Source organism: Stegodyphus dumicola, chromosome 1, assembly GCF_044657685.1.
Source record: "Stegodyphus dumicola isolate Sdum_Otavi_A_Nest chromosome 1, ASM4465768v1".
Lineage (NCBI taxonomy): Eukaryota > Metazoa > Arthropoda > Arachnida > Araneae > Eresidae > Stegodyphus > Stegodyphus dumicola.
This window is the reverse complement of record NC_140768.1, coordinates 19080972-19103651: the sequence shown is the minus strand read 5'-3', so window position 1 is coordinate 19103651 and position 22680 is coordinate 19080972. Positions and strand designations below refer to the sequence as shown.

The 22680-nt window shown below is 35.1% G+C and overlaps 2 protein-coding genes across 2 annotated transcripts in view; one reads left to right on the top strand and one right to left on the bottom strand.

Annotated features, from left to right (window-relative positions):
• The window catches only part of LOC118184539 (uncharacterized), a 215190-nt gene that overhangs the window by 26335 nt on the left and 166175 nt on the right, over positions 1 to 22680 (top strand). The window contains exon 2 of the mRNA XM_035354232.2: positions 19680 to 19763. The gene's annotated coding sequence lies outside the window, so the exon portion shown is untranslated. The remainder of the gene's footprint in view (positions 1 to 19679; positions 19764 to 22680) is intronic.
• Positions 1 to 22680, bottom strand: part of Eph (Eph receptor tyrosine kinase) — a 479031-nt gene that overhangs the window by 402777 nt on the left and 53574 nt on the right. The window lies entirely within an intron of this gene.

Here is a 22680-nt window from a genome sequence, read left to right as displayed (position 1 = left end):
TTCCCAACAAATTGCCTTGCAAATAAACTCAGAAATATAACAGAGAATTTGTTGTGTGGTTAAAAAAACATACAACATAAAGAGTTCCATAACTAAACAGGAAAATCCAGACATAAAGCAGCTGCACTGATCTTACTACTACTCCATATTTAGGTTAGATTTTATTAATAAAGAATACCAATTTTTCTGAAAGTTCTTAAAAATTTCACCGGACTTTATTCTTTAAGAGATAATATTACCTTAGCAGAAACTACTGCGCTCATGTTTAGTCGCCCTTGCGTCCATAAACGGCTTCTAACGCCATTCTTTATTTCGATCATGCCCTGAAGCAGCCTGTTGATCTTTCAACTCTGCATTGAACAAGAAGCAAACGAAATCGTCGAGTTCATGAACTACAGCCGATTTGGAGGCCCTTAACCATTCCGGTCACGACGGAAAGGAAAACCGGGATAAATCCCAGAGAGTGAGCAAGCCTCATAAATCGCGCTTGATGTACTACTGCGGCTTGCCAGATAGACAGGAACAGAATCCAACTGTCAGGAAAGAAAAGGTTATTCGAACGGAGGGGGTTTTGATAATTACACGGCACGGCTCGCAAACCAACGCCAACTCAGCACCGGCTGCATCGTTAACGCATGGAAAAAGAGTTGAGAGGCATTCTTTCTACACATCGAAGGAGTGGTTCCATTGCACGATAAATACACTCTGGTGCGATAAGAATCGCATCCACTGTTCTTGACATTCGCTAAAGGGTCCATCACGGTAAACTAGTATTCGATTGCCCACCTCAAAGACGTGAAACATTTTCTCACTGCCAAGGCTTAAAAAAGAATAAAGAAAACTAATTAAAGGGATTTTGTAATCTTTTTTTAATGTAAAAAGACAAGGCTGGATATTTGTGCCCTCCGTATAAAACAGGTAAAATTAAAGTAGTCGATACTATTAAGGAGACACACTGAAGAAGGATTGATGATTATTATCTGTTTTAATATGATTCTCAAACTACGCTCGCCTGTTAAAGGATGTAGTACACGTTTTTGCTTTATGACAAACATCAATCATATCAATCAATTCGAGACATAGACTTTTCTCGGATGTACATCTAAATTCAATTCAAGCCCATAAATCAAAGGCGAAGTTAAAATGTGTTCTATTTTATAAATTAAATATTCCTCAATCTTAGCAATTTTCCTTGATATTTTATTACATTTTTTTATTTCCATCTTTTTTATTATATAGTGGGCATTAGCCATTTTTAGGCTTTCGCCATTACTAAGGTCAGAAGTGGTGGTCAATTTATTATGGAGGCACCTAACAGGCAGCCACCGTTTCTTCCTATAAGGGGACATAAAAATTTACATCCATGCCTTCTCCGGGATTCAAACCCGGGCCCTTATGTATCGCAGTGGGCTCCCCTAACCACTGTATCATCTGGGTGGAGAGGATAATAATACAATTTTCGCGTAACATCGTAAATTAAATCGTGATTTTTTTTTTTAACAATTGTTATTGGGAACAAAATACAGAAATGCGAAAATCGCTTTAAAGGTAATGTAACGATCTACATATGAGAATAGTATAGAGGACGCTTATATGAAGTTGCAGAACTTCATATAAGAGAAACTGAGATTCAAACGCAAATCATCGAAAATTCAAAAATTAGATTGAACTTCAAATTTATTTAAATTTGCACATGTAAACATGTACAGTGCGCTCTATACTGGCGACCAGCTGTTTAAGCTCAATAATGTATGAAAGTGAAAAATGTTTTTACTTCCTTGTAAAGGAAGTATTGTAATCACGAAAAATTTCGGGCCTCATATTTCAACGAAAATATCCATTTTGACCGCTATCGAATGCAATTTAAAGATGCCTTTGCATCACATCTCTATGTAAGCACAGAATAAAAGACTCTTTTTCTCCCGAAACGAGTTGCAAAAAGGATTTAAACTGGATTCAGAAGAGATTTTTCTCGTAAAGTCTGTACGTACGTAAGTACGTACGTATGTATGTACCTTGCATAACTCAAAAACGAGTAGCATCGGAACGTTGCAATTTTATTATATATATTATATTATAGACATAAAGTAAGAAATTTAGAACTAATTTTTTACTGAAACCAAAAACTGAAATTCATAATTAATAAATTTAAAAAAAATGTTTTGTAACTATATTATTTTATATATGTATAGATACTCGGCTCCATGAGCTCGGATTTTTTAATTCTTATATGTTGGTAAATTGTGCATTTTTTGCTTTAAAAGTGATTGAATAATGTTATTCTTATCTTTCGGTTTATGCCTTTAGTTAATCTGTATACAATAGTCGTAGAGTTATCAACAATTTAAAAATCGGCTAGCCTGTCAGTTTCTGCGCCTTCAGTGTCTTTTTGCCGAGTGGGACCAAAAGTAAGTTCTCAGGTTTGTGCACCGAAAAATCTGCCTTCTTGCCTGTTGGCCGAATTGCTTGTTTTTGCATAGAAACTCTAATTTTAATTGTAAAAATTGCTTTTTTAAATTATAGTACCTGTATTTGGGGTTTGATATTTTTCTATATTTTTCAATTTTTAATAAAGGTATTTTGAGGTTTTATGTATTTTTGCCTTGTCGCGAAGTGGAAAGTGAATTAACTGAATGAGAAATTTATCTCTAATGAAATTCGAGGAAATAAGTTTAAATGAAGTACAGCAAAAAAAATGAGTGTAATTTAATATACCGTATCAGGAAGTCATATGGTGTACAGATGAGATATTTAAAAATATAAATAAGCATCCTTAAAACGATTCTCTCCGCAGAAAATTAATGAAGGGAATCAAAGAAAGTTCATTGTTTTGAACAACAATAACAATGAGTTCATTGTATTTTCTTCACGTACAAATACTTGTAAGCGTAATTTGAACATCCTCGCAAATATTTCGTTGTAAACAATCCTAATCTAGCCTGATAATCAAGTTAATATATTTCTGTCTTTCGATATATGATTAGATACTTAGATCTACCAGCCACTTGACTACAACATTTAATATTCATTCACTGATTAAGAAAAAGATAAAACTAATATTAAAAGAAAAACCTTTTACAATTTCTCAGATAAACTAAAGAGGGGAAAATCATTCATGTTTAGATGGCTAAAAATCAATTTTAAATAAATTTACAGGAATCCGAAAAGAAGTGTCGAGAACTAAAAAATAGAAAGTACGTTTAAGATTCTTGGTAAAACATGAATTTTGAGCATTTAAAAAAAAAGCCAACCATTCGAAGTTTCAAAAATGGTACAATGACTCATCAAGGACACAATCTCAACAGTGTCTACCTTTCTATTCGTAATCTTTCTAACACTGGTTAGCTTTTGTGTTTGTAGATCTTCTCAGCGCATTTGTAAGACCATTCTTTCTGTTTTATATTGCAAATTTATGAAATGGTAAGAACTGCGCTCTTAGATTTCATTTTATGGAACAGAAAGTGCGTCAGATCCTATATCTGGCGAAAAGTCATAAAAATTATATTTTTCTTAGGAATCAGGCATTAGAAGATAATTAAGGAAGTAAACACTTCCATAACATGAGCTAGCCTTTTTTAGCTGACACGATATATTCTTTTCGGAAAATGAGAAAAGAGCTTATGGTTTCTTTGTAAATAGAAGAATATGGAAACTTAAGAGATTTAATACACACACTCACTGTATACCCCCCCGGGAACAAGTCTCTACTGAAGAGTCCAAGTTTCTCTACTTGAGGTGAGTTTTCTTTTACTCACGCAGATGACTTTCTACTTGTCTACAGATTGTAAAATAAACTTTATTTACAGTTTCAGTTAAATCCTTACTGCTTTCCATTTTTTAGCCTTCGAATCCAGTCTTGATATTTGAATCCAATCTTGAACAGCAGATATCGTCGACCGAAATTCAAAGAAAATATCCAATTTAAATTATTTTAATTGGATATTTTCTTTGAATTTCGGTCTTTATTTTTAATTATTTTCTTTAAAAGAATATTTTTAAGGAGAAGGAGAGTGAAGGCATTTTTTGTAAACATTACCAATATTGATTTGGTTGATCCACGGAAATTGATCGAGGAGAAAAATTAATCCTTGTAAACGCCATTATGCTTTTTTATGTACGTATTGTTTCTGAGCACAACTTCCGATTCTCAAATTGTGCTATTCCTTATGAGGGATTCTAAGCCATTTTTCAAACCAGGTGAAAACTTTTATGAACGCACCTAAATAAAGAGAAAGCTAATGAAATAGAATTAACTAACTCAGCTATACTATCTTCGATCAGCTATATGAAATGAAACAGAATGCATGAAAAACATAATTAAATTAATGTAGACAAAATAAAAACTATCGCATTTAAATTTTTTTTAAAAATCCGATTTTCTTTTTTAGCCTAAAGGGCGTTAGCCCAGAAGGACTATTAATTTCTTTTGGCATTTTTGCGGTGAAAACTTTTAAATGTCCGTTTCACTTTTCAAATTGTTGCCACCAAATATTATCGCCCTGTGTTATATTTAAAAAAGTTAAATAATGAAGAATCTGCATAAATGTATGTACGTTTTCGCAATGTGGTAAAACAATGGTACCTAGAGCCATCCAATCTTGAATAACGTAATCCTCCACCGAATATGGGTATCTGGAAGCCCTAATTTGGAATTTGGTTTATTATCGATTTCATATTTTGTAACACTTGGTTTTTATCGATTTCATAACGGTTTGGTTTATTATCGATTTCATAACGAATTTTTTACTAACAAACTCCACTATTTCAAAGCCAGCAATGGCAACACTGTAGGGGGGGGAAGAAATATTTTATCTCCAGTGCGCAAGACTGTATATCAGAAATTCTAAAGATATGCTCATTTTAAAATTATTTTGCGACACAGCCGTTGAATTTAATTTTATGGTTTAAGTGCGAAGAACACGATGTTTAATAAATAAAGGTAACACACAAAACGTTAAAAAACGCCCCTTTGAAGTAATGTAAAATCTGAAAGCTTTCAGAATTTTTTTTTAGTATTTACTTACTTTTCCCCCCCCTACTCAATGAGGTAAGATCCGCGTTTTGTTAGGACGAAGGAATGTATTTCCATTTTTTAGCCTTCGAATCCAGTCTTGATATTTGAATCCAATCTTGAACAGCAGATATCGTCGACCGAAATTCAAAGAAAATATCCAATTTAAATTATTTTAATTGGATATTTTCTTTGAATTTCGGTCTTTATTTTTAATTATTTTCTTTAAAAGAATATTTTTAAGGAGAAGGAGAGTGAAGGCATTTTTTGTAAACATTACCAATATTGATTTGGTTGATCCACGGAAATTGATCGAGGAGAAAAATTAATCCTTGTAAACGCCATTATGCTTTTTTATGTACGTATTGTTTCTGAGCACAACTTCCGATTCTCAAATTGTGCTATTCCTTATGAGGGATTCTAAGCCATTTTTCAAACCAGGTGAAAACTTTTATGAACGCACCTAAATAAAGAGAAAGCTAATGAAATAGAATTAACTAACTCAGCTATACTATCTTCGATCAGCTATATGAAATGAAACAGAATGCATGAAAAACATAATTAAATTAATGTAGACAAAATAAAAACTATCGCATTTAAATTTTTTTAAAAAATCCGATTTTCTTTTTTAGCCTAAAGGGCGTTAGCCCAGAAGGACTATTAATTTCTTTTGGCATTTTTGCGGTGAAAACTTTTAAATGTCCGTTTCACTTTTCAAATTGTTGCCACCAAATATTATCGCCCTGTGTTATATTTAAAAAAGTTAAATAATGAAGAATCTGCATAAATGTATGTACGTTTTCGCAATGTGGTAAAACAATGGTACCTAGAGCCATCCAATCTTGAATAACGTAATCCTCCACCGAATATGGGTATCTGGAAGCCCTAATTTGGAATTTGGTTTATTATCGATTTCATATTTTGTAACACTTGGTTTTTATCGATTTCATAACGGTTTGGTTTATTATCGATTTCATAACGAATTTTTTACTAACAAACTCCACTATTTCAAAGCCAGCAATGGCAACACTGTAGGGGGGGGAAGAAATATTTTATCTCCAGTGCGCAAGACTGTATATCAGAAATTCTAAAGATATGCTCATTTTAAAATTATTTTGCGACACAGCCGTTGAATTTAATTTTATGGTTTAAGTGCGAAGAACACGATGTTTAATAAATAAAGGTAACACACAAAACGTTAAAAAACGCCCCTTTGAAGTAATGTAAAATCTGAAAGCTTTCAGAATTTTTTTTTAGTATTTACTTACTTTTCCCCCCCTACTCAATGAGGTAAGATCCGCGTTTTGTTAGGACGAAGGAATGTATTCAATTCGTCTAAGCCAATGGTCTCGAAAGTGGGGTATGCAAAGTGATAATTGGGGGTACTAAGTTCACGATTCAGTGTATGATTGCGTATATTATATTACATGAAGTACAATTTACAATTATTTCCGTCTTAAGGGTGTGCGATTAAAAAGGTTTGGAGATAGTTGGTCTAATTATTACTCTGGAAAATCAATGTTAGACCAAACCAATGCACAGACAACATTCGCGCCATGATTAGACTTCCCTCAAACACCATTAAGACAATTTTGAAATAAATCTAGTCCCCCCCCATAAAATCTGAGGTCATAAGGCTGGGCTTGTGGGCCTTCGTAATAATCATGGCCTACCCAATAACATCTCTGCAAACTGCGGTAACATTCTCTTCAGGTAAAAATACTCCAGGGAAACAAAAACACTCCAGCACGTCCTGGTATTTGTTGTTATTGTGGACTGTAGTCCCAAACCTAAACATTACTTTTCAAATACCCTACCTCATAGGAAGGGAACAAAATTAAACTCCAAAATGAACAATCGTTAGCCAGAAAAATAAAAATTAATAGAACTCGCCATGCATTACACTTCCAATGCCTGCGGCAACCAAAACACCATGGGTAATTCTAAGTATTAAATAATATCTGTCGACGTGAATTGAAACACAAGCATTCTTGTTGTCGATTATTACCATTTAAAAAAGCATTCCTTCAGCGAATCCGACAGCACTTTACGAGCAAAAGGAATGGAAAAAATGGACGCCCCCTTCCCGAATTATCTCAGTGCAATGTCATCATCGATATCCCATCCGAATAAATATCATTCTTTGCACGATAATGAATCATAGTTTTTAAACAGAAAGCCCGGGGGTCGCCTGCTTCTTTTCTACGTTACAACAACGTAATCTGACGCCGTTTTGTGTTCTCGAGAATGATGGAGTACGATTAAATAACCACTTTTAACCAGAAAATGCCGTGATATGAGACTGGGTGGTCTTCAGTGATTACTGGATGCGAAAAAAAAAGATATGCATCTTGAATTAATTCAGATGTCTACGCGTCTGTAAACTGCTTTTCAGAATAATGTTTTTGGTATACCTAAGGACATTAAAAAAAATGCCTAACTGAAATCTATGTGGATTTTAGCAAAATTAACGCGTATAATGGTCAAAGGGGGAAAAAGGAATATACCCTATGGACTCGTAAAATCTTACAGAGGCTGCAGTTAATGGAAAAGAGATTAATAGTTACAGTTTCATGCAATGGTATCGATGTCTTCTTCAGAAGAGATCGTTGATTAAAACTAAACAAGATAACGCATTTCCCTTTTCATTTAATAGCAAATGTTAGGCTAGAATAACATGAAAAAGGCAACAGCAAAAAGGCAGTTTATTAACGCTGTGGGAAACAATTCAAGGCAATCTGTATCATGGTAAATGACAATTACAGGCTAACAATTAATTAAATTTAACATGCTGTTGAATCACGCAAAATTTATGCAGTGGCTTTTATTTCCCACTTTTTATATGATTTTGGAATCAGACTTCGCTTAAAAAGTTTGTTCAATAAATACTACTGTGAAAATATTTATTAAACACATGATTAAAATGAAAGTATAATTTTCGAAAAAAAATTATATATATTTTTAACAGTATTACATTAGCTGAAAAGCTACAGAAAATAGATATTCAGTACAAAGTTAATCTGTAAGACAGTAATTAATAAGGTAAGACATTTTCATTTTAATTTAGTCCAAATGGGCATAAGGGCTACTAATTTCGTTTTAGCATTTTGCGTTGGTTCACTATAGAAGTCTGAATCACTTTTTCAAATTGTTGCTATATAAGTGGATAAGTGGAAAGCGTGTGAAATCTTCCGAATTTTTGTCAGATCACATGACTATAATTGTTCACATCATATCATAATATCGACAACCCGATGGCTGAATTGTTAGAGACAGATGAATGAATTAGAACTTTAAAACCTTTTGAATGAAATATTTGTACACGTATCTTTAAACTTACTGAACTATTAAGACCTCATAAAAATAAAGACTTCCGTATCTTAGAATTACTCTTCGTAGGAAGAATAAAATAATAAACAGGGAATTTATCTTACTCTGGCTCCTGAACGTTGGGGACCATCTTTCAATAGTTGGAAAATGAAGACGCCGCTGTGCTCGTTGTACTCAAATGAACATACAGAAAAGAACAAATATGAGTTGCTCAATGTGTGCAAAGTTGGGTTATGCAAAGAAATGCTTTTCCCTGTACCATACGATGTAAAATCTATTTCATATAATAAAGTTTTCCAAAATAATACGTGTGCTTACAGTAAGTCGATTGCTAGGTGTGAGACATATTGCATATCCCACTATTCACTATGGCCGAGCGGTGAAAGTCGCTGAACACTGATAGTTCGGTCCGAGGTTCGAATCCCGCGAACGGGCAGGCTGCATGAGCGTTTTCGTTGTTTACCCTATGTGTAACGATACGAGTCAGTTTCCCTTAGAAATTCCTCCACGAAGGCCTCCTTTCCCTTAGGCAGATAGCCCTAGTGAGCTTTGCCATAATTAAATAAACCAAACGAATTATTCACTATGGCTGGGACATATGTGTCCCAGTCTTTGGCTTGAAAACCGTTTGTCAAAAACATTCCAAATGCTAAATTAACCTTATTTATGATATATTTTGTGCTCTTGGATAGAAAACGGGGTAAAAAAAAAAAATGTTTTTAAATTCGTAATCAAAGGGTTAAACGTCAGGCCTTGGTGCAGGAAAAGGCATTTACCTTTTTCAGCACAACTCTTGTTTTATTATATTGTAAGGATCTTAAGTTTTACTAACGTTTATTTTATTTTAAATCTTTACTATCACTTTTGTTTTCTACTTCCGGCCAGAATTAAAAGCTTTAACTTATTTATGCAAATTTGTTGGCGAACGCCAAGTATTTAAGTTGTGGCTTTTTGCCAAGCGAGAGAGAAGAAGGAGTTAGTAGAAGCAGGCCGCTTGCCTTAGCAGTTTTACTCGGTTGCTGGTTGCCTTCCAGGCCAGAGGTTTAATCCTCTTAATAATTTTAAACGTATTGTAGTGTTAACAGTTCTCTGTACTACATACGGCTTCCTGTTAATATACGGCCAATCTTCCACGTAGGCCCTTGTTTGTTATTCCAAAGTTAAGTTAAAGTTTAGTTAATATTTTTATATTCTTACGTTCAGACCACAAGTGGTTGGTCTCTGTATTCCGAAGTCCGGAAATTATTGTAAAGAGTGAAAAATAAAGGGTTTCGTATACCCTTCCTGTGTATCTTGTCTACTTCCCATATTTATTGAACATAGCTTTAGTAAACTCCCTGTTCCGAGTCAGGTCTTTGCACGTTCCCAAAGCAAGTAAGGCGGAACACTGAACCTGATAATATCATGTGTTATAATGAAGTTATTTGCGACAATTACACATATTTTGTCCAAGACGCGTGAAAAAAAATGACCACTTCTGGTGGTTAGTGTAAGTGACCAGTGCGCACAGAACACATCCCTACAAATCAGTCTCTATGGTGCTCATGGAAACAGTTTTTCTTTTTGAAGTAGAGCGCAACTTTGCATGTGCTGCATTTCCCACACTGTTCTTACAGGCTTTTTCTGGGTGCTGCAGAGTTCACATCGACGTGATATTATCTTCGATGGCTGATGCTTATTTTCTTGAAGACGAATTGGTGCATCAACTACTGGCTTATGTTCCTTGATTGCCATCTAGTGAACTACAAGGGAACTTCAAGAAAGGGTCGATCTTGAAAACCACTCACACGAGTGAGTATAAGATGTTCAATAGAAAAGGTGGTTACTGTAGGTAACCACCGCTCTTCAACGAGTTAAAGGAGAAAATTGACCCGTATTCTATTTGTATTTTCAGATGGCCTCAAATTAACGGTACTGTACTGTGATTCTAAACTAATAAGTGGACTGTATAGCAAAAGAACTAACTAATTTATTTACAGTAATTAACTATTCAGATCTAATACATACTCTGGCATGTTGCTTAGCCGAATCCAGATGGCCAAGTGAGAGTTTCTCTCCCTATCCAATAGGTGGCGCTGTATTCTAACTTAACAGGTACTATAAGAGTAACAAATTTAAATGTTATTTTAAGCTAACTATAGAACAGTTATAATTTACACTTCGTCAAGTTTGGAGACAAAGTTCTGAAACTTCTAGTAAGCATGTAATTTGAAATCATTTAAAAACATAAAGCTAATTCCAAACAAAATAAATAACATAACATTCTTCAAGACAATTTTATAAAGAATTCAAATATCTTTACAGATTTAGCAGATCAGCATTGCTCATGAAGTTACGACAAAATTACATGAATTCTGAGAATCGCAGGCAGGCGGTTGTAATTAACAAAGGATTTTAATAAGCCATAGATGTTCTCCTTGCGTATAAAGATGCCATAAAAATTTTTAAAAAAATAAAAAAATAACAATAATAAATTCTAAACCTATATAGTAGAATAACCTCGATTAACCATAATCTGAGCAATTGAGAGCAAAAAAAGTTCTCATTGTTCTTTAAAAAGAAATCACATCAAAGAGAAAATCACAAATAGTTAACTACACAGTTAGTAATATGCAATGGCTAGTTTTATAAGCAATCTGAAAACTAAGGCTTGCCATTTTATAGTCTCGCAATAAAATGTACGCACTTTAAGGGTTCTTAAAAAGAAAATAAAGATTAAATTACTTTTACATGGGCAGAGGATACTTTATAATACTTACCGCAGTTCTTCTATTCTCATGACCTTTCATTCAGTATATTTGTTTGTCTTTTAATCACAATGGAAAAAGAACGAAAAACAGTAAAAAAAAAAAAGGGGGAGAAAGTGTATTTAGGTTAAAAAGGAGATTATTTAATCGGGAATTCCATTTTGATTAAAAACAATTTTAATCAGTATAACAGCCTTAATTTTTTATTGTTTAAAATAATATACAACTGAAATTATGTTCGCGCTTCATTTAAAAAATTAAAATTTATTTACTTTTGTTTAGTGTAAAAATACAATAAATATATATGCACGTGACTTTATATGATACTATAACAAAGTCATTATTATAGGATATTTACATTTTAACCATATAAATTAGACTTCCATAGAATAAACTGGTATTAGTACTTCCCAGTTTAATTAAAAGCTTGCACACTATAACCACTAAATTTCATATTAAAATATATATATGCATACATATAGGAAAGATAAAAAAAAATTAATATAAATTATAATTTAAATAAGCAATATCCCCTTAATGCTTAATTTTAATTTTTTTCCCCTCTATATTCGAAAACAGTTAAACCTTTTTCTGCGCTGCATCATTTCGAGGCTAATCCATGTCACATGACTCTTTCATAACGCTGGTGATGAAAATGGAGCTAAAATTCAAACAGCCAATAATAATGTTACAGCAATATTAATTATCCAATCAAATGCACTGAGAACCGAAACTAAATCGTTCTGAATTAATATTTCATCCAAGACACAACTTACTTGCTTTCTGCACTTCGGCCCTACACAGACCGCTGCTTTCAGCTTCCATTCTTACCACAAAGCTATCAAAAATGTAAACGTTTAGAAACACGCATGAATTAGAATGCTAAGCTGTTTGTGGTCGCAACATGTTTTTTTTTTTTTTTTTTTTTTTTTTGGGGGGGGGGGAAATAAAGATGTATATTCAATCTATCTCAGCTGCCAAGACTTTCTTTATAATGAATCCACATTTTCAGCATCTACGAAAGACAATATTTCTACATCTATGCTATCAATGTATCTTCTACATCATTACATCAAAGTCTGCTTTCATTAGATTAATATTTGCGATGTTTCTAGATGTTGAAGATGATTCTTTCTCAACAATAGCACAATTCATTAATTACTAGATACCCTAGTCGTTAATGGATTGTGCCATTGTTCAAATAGAACCACAGACCCTAGTAATCGATAACCTTAGAAATGAATTAATCTAGTATCGATATCCCTAGTAATTAATCACTTGTACTATTCAATAATTATTAGATAACCTTCGCAATTTATGAAATGTGCAAAAGTTAACAAGCGCTGCCGCCTCTCAGACTACCTGAATAAAGTCTTTATAATTTTATTTAAGATTTGTTAAATTCTTTACCGTTACTTTTTGTGTTTATCCATATATGCAATTTATGAATCCGTGTATTATATATAAAATAATTTAGGGATTGATGGCGTAGTTGTTAGCGATGATTCTTGAAGAACTTGATGCAATGGTAGCAGCTTTAACACTCATTTCTTTGGAAAACAATGCTTTTGTTTTTAGATGAATATTTTAAATTCATAACTGATAAACTGGAGCTGAACGCGTTCGTTCTTGAATGAATTCTGCAATTTTAAGAATTTGGGTAAGAAATGCAACGACAATAGTCTAGTTATACAAAGAAGCACAATGCGAATGCTACATGTCCACGATGAAAGGTCGGTGCAGAGTTATTAAGTTTTAGTATAATTGGTTAATATTAAGTTTCGATTGGCAAATCTGGAACTATTATTGATTGAAGCGTCATAAGCACTGTGTAAGAATCCCGCGGGTACGATTAATTTTGAAATAACGCAGTTTAGAGAAATTTATTAAAAGCAGTTACTACTTTTACGATTGAAAGAAAAAGTAAGCAATAAGTTTAAAACGAAAATTAAGGGATTATTTCAAAAAGTTATATTTTTAGTTAGATTACATAAAAGTTTTTACATTACGTAAAATTTAATATGCATACACGTGTTTAACGTATACGGTATTTTCTCCCTTCTTCCAGCATGACTTAGTGGTGTAACGGTAAGCACAATCGGCGAGTATTCGAGAGGTCCAGGTACGAGTTTCGGCCACGGCATTGCTCAATTTTCACGTCTCCTGCATCAGGCCCCCCCCCAAAACCTAATGACTCTACAATGGCCCCCGACTAAAAGTTGATGGACAATAATTCGTAACCACCAGGGTTTGGCGATTGGGTCCTCTAATCCCGGTCCCAAATAATCATGTCGAAAACCACTGTTTAAAACTGAAATATGAAACCGACGGTAGCGATAGAGAAGCCGTATTAAGGAGATTGATGTTTCAAAGTGTATTCCAAAAATTTCTACCCAACGGCTACGTATTCCCAACGATGTTGAAAAAGACTGCATCTCATATGGAAGCAAATACGAGGCGACACTATTTAACAAAAGCAAATTTATGAGAGGGTGAAACTAATTTCTGCACACCTCATTAAGAAGACGCCAGAATCATCAACGTACGAAAAAGAAGCATTCAAGGCAAGCCGTAGGTGGTTCAAAACGTTTGACAGAAGAGTCGCCATCTACAGCGTTGTGAGTCATGGAGAAGCAGCAAACTCAGACATAAAAGGAAGTCGAGAACATCATCGGCATATTTAAGAAGCCTGTGAATTCTGAGGCTTATCTGCCGCAGCAATTTTTCAATTGTGATAATTCGGAGCTCTTCTGAAAAAAGATACCGAAGCAAACTTGAAGGCAGGAGCAACATTGCAGCAAAGGAGAAGGTACTGCCGAGCCACAAGCCAATAAAAGACTATTTCACGCTGTTGTTTTGGGCAAAAACAAGTGGTGACTGAAAATTAAACCGCTGCATTTGGTCCGTCTACAGAAAAATCTGCTTGAATATCCGTCTGCTATCTGCCTGTAGAGAAATCTGCTTGTTATGGACAACGCTCCTGCCCATCCTCCAATGAAGCTGCCACACAAGAAACCCCAAAGATGTCCTGCTCGAAGAATTTAAATTTTTCAAAATCCATTTCCTGCCACCCAGCACCACTCATTTACTCAAGCTCATGGACCAGTAGGTCACTTCAAATTCAAAAAAAGGTCTACACTAAAGCACTCATCTGAAAACGTGACTGAAAATGGTGACAAGTGGTGACTGAAAATTAAACCGCTGCATTTGGTCCGTCTACAGAAAAATCTGCTTGAATATCCGTCTGCTATCTGCCTGTAGAGAAATTATTATGGACAACGCTCCTGCCTGTTTTTATACTTTTGTATTTACTTGTTTTTTTTTTTTTTTTTTTTTTTTTTTTTCCCTTGTTATGATTTCATTGTATTGTTTAAAACTGATGATATTACTTACTATTCTGCCTTTTTCACTTACGATTTGTAAGTCTCGTGCGATACTTTGTGGTGCACGAGGATTTCTTTTTCTTTAAATAAATAAATAATAAAAAAAAAAAAAAATAAAAAAACCGCTCCTGCCCATCCTCTAATGAAGCTGCCACGCAAGAAACCCCAAAGATGTTCTCCTCGAAGAATTTAAATTTTTCAAAATCCATTTCCTGCCACCCAGCACCACTCATTTACTCAAGCTCATGGACCAGTAGGTCACTTCAAATTCAAAAAAAGTTCTACACTAAAGCACTCATCTGAACGTACCATCTCCCTTTCAGGAGTTTTGGAAAGGCCATTTTTACATCCTGCTTCAACATGATCGACAAGGCACGGGAAGAGCTCATTCAGAGAACCCTAATTTCTGGCGGCAAGAAGCTTTGATGGATAGCTAGGACTCGTAGCTAGATTCGACCGGACTTGACTACTCCAAGGGGTTTAGCAAGCAAGGGCCTGTGGAGCGTGTAATCGACGAGACTGTGTCTCTGGCCAAGATTATGAGGCTTCAGGTGAATAACAATGACATCGATCAGCTAGTGGAAGAGCAAAACCAGAAACTGACACACACACACATCGTGTTGTACATTAAAAAACAACACCCCAATAAGGCAGTATATATGCGACCTAAGATTTTATTTAACGATAATGTTGTCCCTCATTTTCGGCAAATTTTGAGACGTAGGCAAAAACAAGTTTCTCAGAAAACTTTCTCGTGAACAGAATGTATTACAATTAATGAACTACATTATTTTAACTTTGACTGAGCATCCCCCCCCCAGAATAAAAAGATTATCCCATTTTACTTTGATTCTGATGGGGGGGATGTTTCGTTTGAAGAGTGATCCGCACTGAAAGTAAAAATTCTGGATCAAATTATGCTCTTTATTTAGTACCTGTACAGCATGCATCATTTAATCCAGGGGTGTAGCGGGGAGATAGCAAGCTAATGAAGAGCTACCAGTCGATCGCAGTAAGCTTTTACTAACCACTAGCTTTCCATTTATTATATTATTGTTTTAAACGTTTCTTGAGTATTATTATTTAACGAAATCACTAGCTAATAAAAAAAAAAGAGAAAGAGAAAATGCTCATCAAAAAAATGACAGCTCTTTTACATAGCATTACCAGGGTCTTGCTATCGCGTAGCCCCCATCCATACTTACCCCCAAATAGCGCCTACATCCTGTAGTGGGACACTCATATTATCTGCGGATTCTTCAAAATCTCTTATAAAGGCTAAGAAAAAAAAATAGTTTAAGACCCCTAAAAGCGCAATGGGCGTAGGTATAAAATGTTAAAAAGAAAGGCATTTCCTCAGCTGCGGCAGCACTGATGCGATTTGTGTAAATTTAACGACATAATTATTAACCCTTTGACTATTAACGGTACATGTGTTTCACATAAAAGTTTAAAAAGACTGGTGGGTTAAAAAGTACTTGGAATCTCCTGAATGTTTGGGGATCATCTTCCAGTAGTTGGAAAATCAAGACGCCGCTATGCTCGTTGCACACAAATGAACGTTAAAATAGATATACTGAGTTGCCCAATGGAATGTTGGGTTATGCAAAGTATGCTTTGCTCTGTACCATACAATGCAAATCTATTCCACTTAATAAAATTTTCCGGAATAACAGATAAGCTTATCGTAAGTCGATCGCTACGCGTGGAATATATGTATCCCACCATTAACAACGGCTGGGACACTAGCTTGAAAACCATTTGTCAAAAAAAATCCCAAATGCTAAACTTACCTTATTTATGACATATTTTGTTTACTAGGATAGGAAACAAGGTAATATATATATAAGATAACAATGTATGAATCAGAATTATAATATAATTATAAACATTAATTCTTCCTCTCTATTCTAAAATCGTAATAACTTGTCTGCATTGCGTCATTCAAATTAATTATGCGATCTTACGTAACCGTTAATACCAGATGCCTCTTGACAACCAATCACCGAATTGTAAACCAAAACTTTTCTCTTCGCGTGCTTTCATCTTTCATAACTACGCACTTCAGCTTTTGCTCTCTACTGTGCTAAGATGTAATTTCGCTGGCTTGCTTTCTATCTCAATAATATCAAAAATGTAAATCTTCTGTGGAAAGGCACGACTAGAGTGCCAAGTGATTGTGGCCACAAATATCAATTGGAAATAAAAATGGAAGTAGAACTGCCTCGACTGCCAAGTTCTTTAAATACTACGCAATCAAAATTCTTCTTCAATATGGATCTAATCACGCATCTACACTGCTCCGTCTTTTTTCCTTTGCTCTTATTATGACATATATATATATATTTTATTTGTAGTTAAAGGGTTAAAAGAAGTTATTCAATATGAAAGTACTTCTTTGCTGTTAAGACTCTTTACCGAAAATGCCTCGTAAGAAAAATGTACGTAGAACATTTTACAAATCTTGAGTAATAATTAAGAGAAAATAGCAGTTCCAATATGGAAGAGCATAACAAAAACCATAAAACGAAAAGTTTCGAACGGTGAAAGAAACAACGTTGGTAAAACAGCACATAATCGCAAAAATTCTGAGATGTAGTTACTTATATGCTTCTTGCAGCTGTGGAGAGTATCAAGAAGAACGTACAGGCGTTTAGTTTCTTTGCTTTCTTACAAGGAGTCCCATTGCGGCCCTCGCAAAAGCGGCATAAAAACCCATTAAGGCAGAAGAAAGTAAAATAAAAACGTCAATAATTATGCGATTATAAAACAAACATAAAACTCGTTTCTCCATCCGAGCCGCAGGCGTGGTAAACGCAAGATGAAAAGAAAATGGCGCCTTTTTCCAGCCAAAGAAGGGGAAACATGTATTTATGAGCACGGAGGGGGGGGGGGTGAATTTGGCGGAAAGGAAAGAAAGCAATTTGATTGGAGTCCCCGAAATAAAAAAAATATCGATAGCCTGACCTCTTCTCAATAAACTCATTGTTTGGTATATACCAGATAAATTATAACTGTTTGGTAAATGTTTAGCGTAAATCAAGCGCGAGCGATTGAATTCCCAAGATACCCTCCTCTCGCCTACTCAAATTTCACCTCTCTCAAAAATTCTAATAACGTTCAAACAAAATAATAAACAGGAAAACTAAGGCATAGATATTTTTATTGCGACTATTTCCTTTCTTCGTTAACTAAAAAACGATAAGGCACATACTTTGCACTCATGATTAAGTAATTTAGTTACGAATTTTGCAGATATGTACATAATTTAAACGAGATTACGTATGAAATTGTAGTATTTTTTGTATAATGTAACATGAAATGCTTGAAAGAAATGAAGCTCTGCCGGAAAGATAAGGATACAGGGAAAAGTCTATTTAAACACTGAGGTAAATGGTTATCTTACTAAATTGGCGAGATATCGCCAAGCTGGCGATGGCTTTGTCGTTTAAATTTTGTCGCCAAGTTTGACCAGAAATTACCAAAAGTCGCCAACCCTGGCGATAATTTACTCCGGTCCCTGTAAAACTGTAATTAGTATCGTAATTAAATAACATTGATTGGTGCCTATATGCTACTGTAATAGTATCCAACCTCAAATGGCTTTCAATAATTTCGAGAAATGGAAGGTGCTAGAGATTTCTCGCTGGCCGGGATAAAACGATATAACCACGGAGAGCGTATCAGTTTAGTTCAGCGTATGGAATACGCCGTATGGAACGCCGTTCAAGTATGGAATATTGAGAAATCTCCGTGTGAGTTTCTCGTTTTAAATCAGCTTTGTGTTACGCCGTGTTTAACGTTTTTAGTACTTAAGAATAACTACGGATTGTATTATTGAGTTTCTGCACCATTTTCAATGTCTTTTTGCCGAGTGGTATCAAAAGTAAGCTTCCAGTTTTGTGCACCGAAAAATCCGTCTTTCTGCCTAATTTTAATTAATTTAAATTCTAATTTTAATTGTAAAAAATGTTTTTTTAACTGTAATTGGTATTTTATGCTTTTTTGTATTTTATGTTTTGAGATTTATGTATTTTTTTCTTTGCCGCAAAGAGAGAACCGAAAGAGAAGGAAGTCATGTCGTGCCCACATCGGATTTTTTTCATAACATACATAAAATAAAAAAATAATAATAATAATAAATAAATAAAAATTTGAAAGCCTTCAGATTTTATATTATGCTCAAAGGGTCGTTTTTTAATGTTTTGTGTGTTTCTTTTGTAGAGACATTAGACCTTAAGCGCATTTTTGGAAGCAGGCAAGATGAAAAATTAGCAACGCCTTCTCCGGGAATCGAACCGCGGACCTCTGGAATACGCGCCCAGCGTGCAGACCACCACACCATGAAGGCATGCCAAGAAGGCGGGAGAAATACCTTGTACTAGCGGTTCTCAACCTTTTGACTAACGCGTACCATATAAGCAAAAATTGAAAACCTTTAGTACCACCAAAGTACTACTCCTACCTCTTGAACAACCACTACAAAGTACTACTACTACCTCCACTCTTGAACAAAGCTCAGATCGCATAAATTTACGAGTGTTATAGAAAAAAACTTAATCAGAATGTGAGGTTTTAATTTTTGAATTTAATAATTAAATATCATGTTCTTCGCACTTAAACCATAAAATTCAATTAATAGCAATATCACAAAATATTTTTAAAAAGTATGTTTTAAAATTTCCGATATACAGGCTCGCGCGTCAGTGATTTTCCCCCCCCCCCGTTACAATTTTGCCAATGCTCGCTTTGAAATCGTTGAGTTTCTTAATCAAAAATTCTTTAAAGTTTTACAAAATATGAAATAGATAATGAAACAAATTCGAAATTCAAAATTTGGGCTTTCAGGTGGAATATTAGAGTGGAGGACTACGTTATTCAAAACTGGATGTCTCTAGGTACCGACGTTTTTTCACAGTGCGAGAAACATACATACACATTCATGCAGGTTCTTCATTTTTTATTTTTTTAAATATAATGCAGGGCTCTAATATTTGGTGGCAACAATTTGAAAAGTGATTCGCCGTTTACAGTGAACCAACGCAAAATCCCAAAACGAAATTAATAGCCCTTCTGGGCAAACTGCGCCTTAGGGCTAAAAAACTTTACAAATTGGATGACTGTGCAGTACAACTCTGATCTCTTTTTGAAAAGCATTAGTGTTCCTACCTGCAAATACACTTTCTAATATTCAACCTTTAATTTTAGGTCTTACAAAAAGCTTATTACAACAGAAAGATGTTCAGTAAATGATGAACATACGGAACTTGTTGAAAATGCACTTCGAAAGAGGTAAGTTAAGCCAATATCTCCTACAGTCCATGTATAGTATAGAAAATACATAGGATTAATATCTTAAAATAATTTAGAAACTGTTTCCGAAAATGTGGCTTTTACGCAGAAACCTCAGGCGAATTGCAAACTATAGCTAATATTTCAGACATCAGTGAGGGAAGTTATAGAGATTATTTTTTAGAATATGTGTATATATTTAGATTTCTAGAATATTTATTTATACTTTAGAGATATTCACAATAATATTGAGGCAGGTGACGGAGAACTGCCGCACCTGACGTCTACCAGAGGTAAGCAGGATATTGAGGCAACGAATATAAAAACTAATTATGAAAGTATAAGGTATTTTCATCCTTCCAGCATGCCTCTCGTGATGTAACGTTAGCACACTCGGCGCGTCTTCGAGAAGTCCAGGCTCCAGTCCCGGTGAGGGTATTACATATTTTTCACGTCTTCAGCATCGAAAAACTAATGACTGCTACAGTAGCGTCCGAACTGAAAGGTGGCGAACAATAATTCGTCCCCACCAAGATTTGGAGATTGGTCCCCAAATCTTCAGTCGCCCTTTAAAAGGAGGAGTATATAAGGTATTTTCTTCCTCCTTCCAGCATGCCTTCGTGGTGTAACGGTATCACACTCGGCGCGTATTTGAGAGGTCCAGGTTCGAGTCCCGCCAACGGTATTGCTCATTTTTCACATCTCCTTGTCCAAAATAACGTAATGACTCTCCAAAAGTGTTAAGAGAACTGCAGAAACCTAAAATGTTAGCATGCCATCATCAGTTAAACACAGATGACTTGAATCTAGAAAAACACTGTGGATTCTGAGGAAAATTCTTGATCTAAAAGGTGCTGATCAAAAAAAGCTACCAGCACTTTTACGTAAATCAGAATACAATCGAAAAACGGTTGTAAAACAGTTAAAATATATGTTTAATATATGTTTCAATATATGTACGCTAAATACAAGGTTGTTATTGCGATTTTGATTGTCACATTGGCGTGTTTCTCTTCTATACTTTTTGTAAAACTGTTTGAAGCAGAGATAGAACAGTTACTCGTAAGAGAGAAAATTTCAACAAGAACGTAATTATAAAGAAACTTCTTTTAAAATTAAAAATGCGTAAACAGTTTAATTTGGGTATTAACCTTTAATATTATTTTTGCATTAATTAATAAATTAGTTGTCAGTTATTATTTTACTTGGAAATTTCAAAACTGATATCATGGTTTGATATACAGAAATCACCGTCTTTTAAACTTAGCCGTTTTATAAACTGTGAACATATACAGGTTAAGAAGCGAGGTTAATTTAAAAGGAACGAAAGTGATTTTAAATAAGCGGCATGTATTCTACCTAATAACATATATCATTACTTTACTTTCCAGTAATAGCTCTCTATTTAATGAAATTATTACAGAAATAATCCATGACTTATGAATCCACTTCACTGATAATTTTTATAAAAAACAGCACCAACACTGTAACCAATACACATCGCAATTTTTTATTAAAAATACTTTCCGTTAATTTTATTAACAGCGTGCTGCGTCACGCCAGTAATAACTAAAGAGTTTGAAGTCTAGCTCGCCATTTTTTCGAGTACAAAGGGTTAAAGTACCATTGCCAGCTGGAAGATATAAATTTTACAATACAAATAATGCTTGCACTGAAGCATACCTGTTTGCTGGAACATGATGTTTAAGATTCAGTCATGAATGGCATGACGCTAATAGACCTCGGACACCTGTTTTCAATTCTAATTTTATCAGGAAAGGGTTGAGGGCGGTCCGTCTGATACACAAAGCAAATTACCCTAAGGAAAAATACTGCCGCGTAAGCTGTAAACCAATAGAGGACCAATAAATGAATGAATAGCGCCTTTGTACCTACCTCCTTCCGAGTAAGAAACGCTTGATTAAGTACCCATTCATCCCGAAGAGCCATTTCAGGGATAGGGGTTTGGGACTGTCAACTCTTTGATGACAACAAAATGACCAGGTGTTTGTTCCCTTTTATTGGATTACATGGGAGGGAAAAGGGAGTGTAAGTCTTTATTGCGAGGGGAAAGTGAGAGGTGTAGAGAAATGCGGGCTCAATTCTGATGACTGTCATAAATCGTCCCCAATCTCGTCTCATACAAATGAAAGGATCCATCTGGATAGGAAATGGGCATGCTGGGGGAACACAGCATCACTTCACCTTCCAGAAAGACCGAAAGGATTACCCAAACTGACCCTTCTGAAAGCGTCCAGTCATTAATTAGCGGCGAAAGCAATCACCCGACTAATTGGGAAGGTCGAGGCCTCAAGAGATAACGTGGAATAACGGCGTTATTTTATTAAAAAGAGGACTCCAGTAATAAGGGAAGTACCAAATAAGATTGGTAAGTTACCTCAGACGCATATACGTCTTCCCCGTTAGAAGTTTAGAAAAAAGATAAATATACACAGGTTAATAACCGAGGTTAATTTACAAGCGAAATACATTCTTACTGGCATAAACCGCACACATATACTATTCAGTAGCGCAGCTAGGGTGGGGCAACTAACTAACTAACTAAGATTTCTACCGCAGCTCGTGAATTTAATCACATTCTGGGAACGGGAAAAATCCCGAAAGCGTCACCCACCGGTGGGAGATGGAAACTTAGGGTCGATGACCGGCCGTTAATTGGGCTACCTGCCAGTTCTACACGGGATGCCCCTCTCCTTAGGCTTTTACATGGAATACCAAAGACAGCAGGGACCAGACGCTCAATGGCCCAGTTTGCTATTTGGCTACCAATACCCTGGTGGAAGGGACTTACACCTCCCGGCCCATGAAGATCAAGTATAAACCTACCTTATGGACCATCGGGAACCGCCAAGTTCATAAATTATATACCCCCGTGGCCGAGACTGCCTAGGTACAG